Genomic DNA, 11,238 nt, shown 5'->3' with positions numbered 1-11,238 from the left:
AGTCTGAATCCAAAAGATACCATTGACAGGGACATTGCCAATGATGTCAATGTGGTCAGAACAATAAAACTAGCAGCTTTGTCACAGAGGTATCATTATAGTGCTTTGTATGAGAAAAAATAAACTACTTAGCATACAAAGAGAAACTTCTGCCTTATAAATGAAGATTCGGAAATTTTCTTCTAGTTGGGTTGTATGAAAAATGGAAGATGTTTGAAAGAGGTGACTTGGAACATTCAAAATGAGATGCCAAAAATTTAATCTGAGAAATTAATTAAAATATGATGTTATGTAATATAACAGGATATAAGCACTTCCAAGATATTTTTCTCTTCAAATATAGTTAGCATAAGATATCTTAATATGTCAAGACCAAATGTTTTATTTTGTGGCTCCTGTATTTTAAATCTAAGAAAACACTTGTTAATTTAATCGTCACATATCTTTTAACAGTGATTTACTCTTTTTTAAAAAAAAAAGGTTTCTATTTTTATATAGTCAAAATTATCCACTTTTTCCTTGTGATTTTTGCTTTTGATTTTATGTTTACAAAGACTAGTCCCATGAGAACACATAAATATTTGTCAATATTTTGTGACAGTACTTGTAAGGTTGAATATTATTTTTAATATCTGTGCATTTATTTCAGCAATAATTACTGTTCATGTATTTTATATTAGAGTCATAGATTCTTTTGTTTTTCCAAATAACGAGCCAAGCTATACCAAGACATTTATTAAATAATTCATTCTTTCTCCACTCTTTTAAAATGCTATTTTTGTGATGAACTAAATTCATCATAGTTTTTCTCCTGGACAAGATTTTGGGCTTTCTATACTGTGATAGACTGATCTATGTGATACTGTGCACATATCACAATAAATTATAAGAACATGATAGCATATTTTAAACTATATAATTGACTTTTCTCTCATTACTCTTTTAATTTTTTAATCTCATTTCTTCTTGGAAATAAACTTCATAATTGAGTAAGGTTCCTAAAAAATGCCTTTTGCTTACATTAGGATATATTTTTTATGGATTACTGTAAAGAAGTGTGTTATGCCTCTCCCATTAAAGTCACCTCTTTTGTTCCATGGCAGAATTTTGAACATTTTTGTATAGTTCAGTCTACTTCTTTTTGAAGTTCATTCCTTGGTATTTTATTTGCTATTTATTTATAGCTATATTTCATTTATTTAGTTGCTAAAATATGATCTTTCCCATTTTATTTTTAACTGATTAGTCCTCATATATTAGAAAAATGTTGATTTTGTATATTTGTTTTAACCAGTATGCTTAATTCACTTAAACATTTTAGGATGTTTCAATGATCCTCTTTGATTTTTTAAAATTTAATTTAATCTATTTTTTATACAGCACGTTCTTATTAGTTATCCATTTTATGCATATTAGTGTATATAACAATTCCAATCTCCCAATTCATTACACCACCACCCCCTCCTCACTTCCCCCCCGCCTTGGTGTCCATACGTTTGTTCTCTACATCTGTGTCTCTATTTCTGTCTTGCAAAGTGGTTCATCTGTACCATTTTTCTAGATTCCATATTAAGCATTAATATACGATATTTGTTTTTCTCTTTCTGACTTACTTCACTCTGTATGACAGTCTCTAGGTCCATCCACGTCTCTACAAATGACCCAATTTCATTGCTTTTTATTGCTGAGTAATAGTCCATTGTATATATGTGCCACATCTTGTTTATCCATTTATCTGTGGATGGACACTTAGGTTGCTTCCATGTCCTGGCTATTGTAAATAGTGTTGCAATGAACACTGTGGTACATGTGCCTTTTTGAATCATGGTTTTCTCAGGGTATATGCCCAGTAGTGGGTTATATGGTAATTCTATTTTTAGTTTTTTAAGGAACCTCCATACTGTTCTCCACAGTGGCTGTATCAATTTACATTCCTACCAACGGTGCAAGAGGGTCTCTTTGATTTTCTTGCTAGACAAGGATATCATCGCTAGTAATAATACTTTGCAATTTTTTTCTGAAACTTATGACTAAGTTTCTTTTTTGATCTTATTGCTTTACTCCAAATTTCTAGAATAATGTTAAATCAGAATGGTGACAGTAGGTATAAATGTCTTTTTTCTATAAGTTCTTTGAAGATGATATAGATAGATGATAGATAATTATAGATAGATAGATAGGCACACAGATAGATAGGTTCTCGGTATTTTAGCCATAAAATTCTTTGCCACAAGCAGTTTCGTCACACAACTAATTGGCTTTAAGACTATTTTGCTGTAAAAGACAAAATAACTGGTTGATTGACAGTTTTGGTTCCATCACACTAGAAAATGATAACATATCAGATTTTGCAAATCCTTCAGTGAGTACAGTCATCCCTCCCACCCGTCAAAACCAAAAGTTTACAAAGCTATGGCAAATATATAAGAGATGGCTAGTAATTCAGAACTCTCTCTGAGAGCATTATTTATCAATTCTTCAGCTAATTTAGATACAACAGCTTGTTCTTTAATGCCATCTTTAGCAAATTTATCATGCAATATTACAAGTTGGAGAGAAAAGAAGAATCAAGCTCTTCTTATCCCCCCCAAAGAAGTGGTTATGTGATTCCTGGTAAGTATAAATTTCTTTAAAATGCTGAAGATGTTTTGCTATTTGATAGTGGAGAACATGATGTAGACAGAATTTTGGTATTTGGCACAGAATCTGGCTTAGATGATTTGGTAAAATGTAAGGACTGAGCACGTGATGAAACACTTAAATATAGTCCAGATGTGTACTACCAGTTATATATAGTTACGTATAAGACATATCCCTCATCTGTTTATTTTACCTCTGGGGAAATGTAAAGAGACTTAGAGCAGATTTTTTTCGTATCATAAAGAATTTATGTCTGACATTAGATCCTGAATCCTTAATGATCAACTTTGAGAAAGGAAGTATCCTGGCTTTCTCTAAGATATACCCAGATATAACTATAATCATGAATCTACACACATTTTAAATATATTTGAATTTTTTTTGTATTTTCATTTTCCACAATAATTTTTTTTAATTTTATTAATTTTTCATATTTTACTATGACCTTTATAATGCCCCTCTTCCATTTTATTTTATTTTAATTATTTTATCTTTTATGGCAAAATTGTCTTATGGCCTATTAGTTGTATAGCGAAACTGCTTGCAGCAAAGATGTATTCCTTGAAAATACCAGAGGAAGATACATAGATAGATAGATACATGATGATAGATAGATGATAGATAGATAAATAGATAGATAGATAGATAGATAGATAGATAGATAGATATTGTAATCCTATGGTATAATTTAAATATTCTGTGATCCCCTTCGACAAAAAGGAAGAACATGTTTTTTTAGTCACCTATGACTCTAGAAAACTGCACTATGTTTCTTACATAGGAAATGTTCAAAAAATATTTGTTGAATGAATAAATGAATAAGAAGTAAAGCAAAGAAAATTTTAGGAGCAAATACATAATGAGTGCTCTTTATAACAAGTACCTCTTTCAATACCAAGCTACATTTGCTTCTTATTCCTTAAGTATTTTTCTAAGAGTATTTTGTTTTCTTTGTTCTTTGTCAATTTCTTTCTCAGGGCTCTGAGTTCTGCTCTTGAAGACCATTCTCATAGCTGGAAGCCTGAAACTCTTCCAGGCATCCCTCACACTGAATGCCTACCCGGTCAGTGGATCACAGTTCTCAAGGTAACATCGATGACAGACAACACATTTGGCAGTAACTGCCTAGAGCAAAGTGATTTCCTTTCTCTGAGAACTGCCCCTCGCTGTCATATCTGTATTCTGTGACTCTGGTTAACATGCCTCCTTCCATCAGACCAGAAGTGGACACCAGACCAAAGCCAAACATTAGAGACTCTGTCCCGGAAGTTGAAAGTGGGACTGAGAGCAGGGATGCCAAATGAAGAAGTCATAAACCTAAAGGCTTCCCAGAGATGGTATTCTACTTGACTTGCCTCATACAGGAAGAAGCCAAAATACTAGTTTGAGAAAGAATGAAGCAAAAAACAGAGATAGGCTGTGACAGGAAATACAGAGAAAAGTTTATCATGACATCTAGTCAGTTTTATTTTTTAGTATCTTATCCTTTCACATCCTGATAGCTTCCTCTTTGCTTTCAATTTCTGTAAACTATCCTTTTTTTAAATTTTTATATAAAATCCTTGATTTTAAAAATTAGGTAGCTTTTGCTGGCTTCTGTGATTTCCAATTAAAGTATCTTAACTAGGACATGATCAATGTGTATCTCCTCCAGCTTGAGAAAATTAATTATCTCTCCTAAGACACTTAAGGTATTTATATTTATTGATTCAGCAATTGAAATTGAGCACAACATCTGGAGCCAGCCTGCCTGTGTTTAAATCCTTTCTATACCGCTTCCAAGGCCTCAGTCTTTGGGCAAGCTACTTAACTTTTCCATGTCTAATTTCTGTCATCTGTGAAATAGTGATGCTAATAGCACCTACTTCATATAGTTAAGAAGTCAAGAAGGTGTATTTGTAAGGCACTTACAACAGTGCTTCACACATAGTTGGATAAAACATAAATGTTTGGTAAATACTGAGGGAAGTAAGTCAGACACAGAAAGAAATATCAGATATTGCTTATATGTGGAATCTTAAAAAAAAAGCGTTTAAATGAACCTAGTTACAAAACAGAAGTAAAGTCACAGATGTAGAAAACAAACTTATGGTTACCAGGGATTAAGAGTGGGGAGGAATAAATTGGGAGATTAGGATTGACATATACACACTACTATATATAAAATAGATAACTAATAAGAACATACTGTATAGCACAGGGAATTCTACTCAATACTCTGTAATGGCCTATATGAGAAAAGAGTCTAAAAAAAAGAGTGAATGTATATATATGTATTACTGAGTCACTTTGCTGTACACCTGAAACTAACACAACATTGTAAATCAACTATACCCCAATAAAATTTTTAAATAAAGAAACATAGTTTCATTTATTTATTTATTTTATTTTTGAGATTAAGTACTAGAAATTTATTGGTGGGGAAAACAAATGTGCAGATATTTTTTCCCCATTTTTTTATTGTGGTAAAAGTCACATAATATAAAACTTATTATTTTAACTATATTTAACTTACAGTTCAGTGGCACTAAGTACATTCACATCGTTATGCAACTCTCACCATCATCCATCGCTTGAATTTTTCACCTTCCTAAATGGAAACTATGTCCCCACGAAACACTAACTCCCTATTCCCCCTCCCCCTCCCCATCTCCTCACCCCCCGGCCTCTGGCATCTACCAATGTACTTTCTGACTCTATGAATTTGACTATTCTAAGTACCTCCTATAAGTGGAATCAAACAGTATTTGTCTGCACCAACTGTATATTGGAATACACTTTTAAGTTTAACTTAATATATGTCCTACAAACAGATTGTACCTTCTTTTCTTTCCCCTTGTGCGATGCAGTACATTCTCATTACTTATCTATTTTATACATAGTAGTATCTATATGTTAATCCCAATCTCCCAACTTATCCCACCCTGCTTTTCCCCTTGGTGTCCATATGTTTGTTCTCTACATCTGTGTCTCTATTTCCGCTTTGCAAATAGGTTCATCTGTACTATTTTCCTAGATTCCACATACACATGTTAATATATGATATTTGTTTTTCTCTTTCTGACTTACTTCACTCTGTATGACAGTCTCTAGGTCCATCCACGTCTCTACAAATGACCCAATTTCATTCCTTTTTATAACCGAGGAATATTCCATTGTATATATGTATCATATCTTCTTTATCCATTCCTCTGTTTATGGACATTTAGGTTGCTTTCGTGTCCTGGCAATTGTAAATAGTGCTGCATTGAACATTGGGGTGCATGTGTGCTTTTGAATTATGGTTTTCTCAGGGCATATGCCAGTAGTGGGATTACTGGGTGGTATGGTAGTTCTATTTTTAGTTTTTTAAGGAACCTCCATACTGTTCTCCATAGTGGCTGTATCAATTTACATTACCAGCCACAGTGTAGGAGGGTTCACTTTTCTCCACACCCTCTCCAGCATTTATTGTTTGTAGATTTTTTGATAATGGCCATTCTGACCATGAGAAATGTAGTTTTAGAAACTAACTCGCTGAATTGTTACCTGTGATTGCACTTACTGTATGCATTATTTTCCTGTTAGCATAAGATTTCTCTCAACATATGTGATCGTCTCAACTCTAATTCTGTCTACTGTCTCTTTTAAAAATCATTATATTCTCTAAGAAAGATAAGCTAAAAAATAGACCCAAATAAGACCAAGAAGCAATAGCTGAATGGCAAGAGAAATATGATTCTCTGCCATCAAGGTTTCTGTTGACGAAGTTCCATAGGAGGAAGCAGCCTAAAGGTTGAATAGATTTGAGAAATTCTATTCTGAAAGCAATGTAAAGAGAGAGGAGTATCCTAGAAAATGTATCATTGGTTTAATTTCTTTTGGGTTTTCTTATTCTGCCCTTCCCTCACCATCCCTTCCTCTTTTTGTCTTTTGTTTTCAATCAACCATTTGCATTTATGTGTGCATGCATGTGTGTGTTAATTGCACAGAACAGTAGCCCATAACTTGCTGCTATTATGAGTGTTCTCTATTTCTTTTTTAAAATTTTTATTTTATATTGTAGTATAGTTGATTCATGGTGTTGTGTTAGTTTCAAGTACACAGCAAAGTGATTCAGTTAAACATATACCTATATCTATTCTTTTTCAAATTATTTTCCCATTTAGGCTATTACATAATATTGAGTAGAGTTCCCTGTGCTATACAGTAGGTCCTTGTTGGTTATCTATTTTATACATAGTAGTGTGTATATGTTAATTCCAAGCTCCTAATTTATCCTCTGTTCTTTATTTCTAAATATGTGCTCCACTTGTTTCTTTAGGCTTCCTCTTTTTACTTATTGCTTTTCCTCACATTAAATATTTCTTCATATCCTAATATAAATCAGGGTCTTGTCAGGAAATAGGTGGCAGGCACACTCAAAAGCGGTGATTGAAGAGAGAGTAATAAAGGGACTATTTACAGAGGTTTGGGTAGAGTTAAGGAGGAAAAAGGAATGGCAGAGCAGCCGAGAACTAATATCAGCTGGAAGTTAATCACTCCCAGGAGTGAAGGGCAAAGACACAGAGTTAACCCTGGCATCCAGTGAGTAAAGGACTATGGTAATTGAATGCAGGTTATGCCCCTCAAGGTGTGCCAGAGTGGGATGATTACCTCAAACTCTCTCTCCTCCTGCTCCCTAATATCTGCTGTGCCCCCACTGGCCAGCCTCAAGAGGAGGTTGGTGCCAGTGGCTCACCAAATCTCCCCTCTCCTCCCTGCTCCCACACCCCCAGCATAGTAAAGGTAAAAACAGAATGAAGAGTGGATGTGAAGGAGAAAATGGAAAATAACAAGCAGGTCTTTAAAAATTTTTTAAGTGTTTTAGCATTATTTTTAGTAACTTCTCTAATTTCACTCTTTACCTATATTTGCAGGTCTTAGATTTAATTTCTCAATCTTTTACATTAAACCATTTATGTCATTGCTTCTAGCTTCTGAATCTTTAATATAATTTTTAGAGAGAGTGATGTCAGCAAGGTAGCAGAACAGCTGATTCGTGATTTCAGTCCCCTTCACATAAAGACCAACTAGCAACTATACATAGACAAGATGCCTTTGTGAAAATCCCACAACCTGGTATGAGGCTGAAGCACCCCCTTTTGACCAGAAAAACCAACGAAAAACACAATAGAGCGATAAGAGGAATAGTTGCACTTTGATTACATCACCTCTTCCCCCGGCAGCACAGTGCAGCATTGAGACAGTCCCTTGGGCCTATGGATTCTCCAGTGAGAAAAAGATAGCCCAGGGTGGGCATGCAGCTTCTCCAGTGCTTCAGGATACTTCCCAAGAGGTCTACTTAGGTCTTGCCTCATGGGAATTACTGGGGGAATAAGTCCTGAGTCTAGACTAGACCACCAGGGATCAGCTAGAGATGGAGAAGGGGGGTAGGGCTCACAGCAACCAGCACGTGGATCTTGGCAGACTACATTTGTGCTGGTGCAGGTACCCAAGCAGAGATCCCAATCAGCAGCTCTGCCTATTTGCAGAGCCCAGCTGTGTCCTGTCTAGCCAGGGAGTTTGGCCAGTAGTTCTGCCTGGTTTGGGTTCCCGGCAAACAGATTTTATGGTTTTCCCAGGCAGAGAGCCAAGCCAGCAGCCCTGCCCCCATGATGAGCATCGTGTCCAACCCCACCTGATCAGAGAACCCAGTCAGTGACCCTGGAATAGCCTCAGAGCCCAGCCCATGACCTTGCTCACTCAGGGAGTCAAGCAAACAACTTTACCCAACTACTGGGCATAGCCTCTAGCCCCACCCACAAGGAAGCTCAGCCAGTAACTCCTAGGCAACCAAGGAACCCATACAACAGCCACGCTCAGTTTGGGAGGGAAACCAATCCAACAGCCCCTCCCAGCTGGTGAGCATAAGCTTCAGCCCTGTATGACCAGGGAGCCCAACATAACGAGGAAGCAAAGCTAGAAGCCCCAGTTGAGGGAGACTGTTATGGGTTAACTTGTGTGCCATTCCAAATTTACATGTTGAAGTTCTAACCCCCAGTACCTCAGAATGTGCACTTATTTGGAAATAAAATCATTGCAGATATAATTAGTTAAGATGAGGTCATACTGATGTAGAGTGGAGACTTAATCCAACATGACAGATGTTATTATAAAAAAGGAAATTTTGGACACAGACATGCACAAAGGAAGAATACCATGTGAAGATAAAGGGAGAGTTCATGGTGATGCAGATGCCAAATAATGCTGAAGTTTACCAGCAAACCAGAAGCTAGGAGAACAGCATGGAATAGATTGTCTCTCATAGCCCTCAGAAGGAATCATTCCTGCCACTACTTGATCTTATATGTCTAGCATCCACTCGTACTATAATTTTGCTTTGGACAGAATGTCACATAAATGGAATCATACAGTGGTAGCCTTTAAGTAAGGTTCTTTTCACTGAGTATTAGGTTTTGAGATGCATCTATGTTATTTTGTACATCAGTAGTTAATTCTTTTTTAGTGAAATTATTCCATTGATGGACTCCACCTTATTTATGCACCAACCGATTCTAATATGAGGTCCTCCAATTTTTGGCAATGTGAATAAAACTAATGTAAGGGAGGAAAAATAATATTTGTTCTATTCTTCTGAGCTCTTGGCTGAGACCCCTAATAGATTACAGATTAACAAGAGAAAAACAAACAGAGGTTTATTAACTTGTATACCTCATATAGAGAAGGGAGATATCAGAGGAAAATGAGTAACTCAAAGAGATAGCTTGGAACTTTGGCTTTTATAACATCTTCAACTAAGAAAAAGAAATTTGTGGGAAAATGCTGGACTAAAGCTAAGCAATTTTAGGCTTCCAAAGGTGGAGATAAAGGCTAATTAATAAAGTTTGCCATGTAAATTTCTCTGATGCTGCCTCCAGACTCATAGGCCATAAACTTGTGTAGGGGAAATAACATTTGTCTTTCGTGGTAGAGGCAGGAGGAGTAAAGCCTTTGTAAATTTATGTCCTCCTTTTAGGCAAATAGGAGGAGGTAGAGAACTTTTCTCATATCTGCTTCTTCTCAATTGTCTTCAGCTTAAAATAAGCCTTATGCCAAAGTGGTTTATTTGAGGCTTGCATATTTTGCTACCCTTCACTGCTGTAAACATTTATAAACAGGTTTTAGGTGGTATACATCTTCATTTCACTTGGGTAAATACCCAGGAGCATATTATGTCTGTTTAACAAACAAAAAAGCTGCCAGGGTGGTTCCACTATTTTACATTTCTTCTAGGAATTCAAGAGAGTTCAGTTGTTCCAGATTCTCTTTGGCATGTAGTATAGTTAATTTGCTTTATTTTTTAAAAAATTTTTAAAAAATTTTAGCCATTCTAGTGGATGTGAAATAGTATCTCAACATGTTTTTAATTTGCATTTCCCTAATGACTCATGACGCTACATATCTTTCTTTTGTCATCCAATTATCCTTTTTTTATTCAATGTGTCCAATAGCAAAGGTTATAATTTTCAAAGACTTGGCTGTTAAAATTGGTAGATGTCTAAAACAGTTTGTGAATATAGAGTAATTGGCAGATTTGTAGGGATTAACCTAAATGGAAAAGTTCTTACCAAAGTGATTTGTGTATAATTTTACATAAAATAACTCAAGTCTCAAAACAACATGTGAAGAAAGTATTATGGTTAAACCTATTTTACAGATGAGGAAAGTGTAGCAAGGAGAAGTTTTGCCAGCTCTTATTGCCTAGTCAGTAAGTCTAACCTGGGAACCTTAGTCAGAGCCACCAAGGAAAGTGCACTGATAAGCCTGAGTCATACAGCTACACTGTGATTAATCATCTTTGCTTAAAACTGTTATAAAACTAAAGGGGACTTCCCTGGCAGTCCAGTGGTTAACACTCCACACTTCCACTGAAGGGGGTGTGGGTTCGACCCCTTGTCAGGGAACTAAGATTCCACATGCTGCACGGCATGGCCAAAAAATTTAAAAAACAGAAAAAAACAAAAAAACCCAACTAGATATTTTAGAACTGAGAGGAATTGATTATTTCCAATTCAGGTCATATTTCACAAAGCCTTCATCCAGCCCATACACATTTATGGTAGGAATATTATAAGAAACAACTTTTATTGAAATTACTATACTTAATTGTAAAGTTTTCATTGAGGTTTTTACCAACCTCCTTACGAAGTGTCCTCTCCATGAAGATCCTCAGAAAGTTTTCTTTGATTTCAACATCATGAATAACTAGTGTCCTCCTGATCATCTCTGTGTATGTATGTATGTATGTGTGTGTATCTGTTAGTGTAGCATTGAATCATAAATGATGTGATTTATTATATTCCTTTTTTTATATCAGTTGCTACCAAGTTTAAAGCCAAATTTGTGGTGACCTGTAACAAGAGTCTAACAAGATTTCACAGAATACATTTGGTAACCTTAATCTATCCCTGGCTTCATCTAACTTATTTTTAACCTTATTTTTCTTTTCCCCAGTCCTCTCAACTAGTTTTATGTTAAATTTTATTTTAGTGTATTGTTTGTATTTCTATGAGCCATGCAAATGTTTTTTAGCATTAGAAAAATCATAAATAAAATGACTGAATAATGAATAAAGAT

The sequence above is a fragment of the Physeter macrocephalus genome, chromosome 1 (assembly GCF_002837175.3).
Source record: "Physeter macrocephalus isolate SW-GA chromosome 1, ASM283717v5, whole genome shotgun sequence".
NCBI lineage: Eukaryota > Metazoa > Chordata > Mammalia > Artiodactyla > Physeteridae > Physeter > Physeter macrocephalus.
This window is presented reverse-complemented; position numbering follows the sequence as displayed.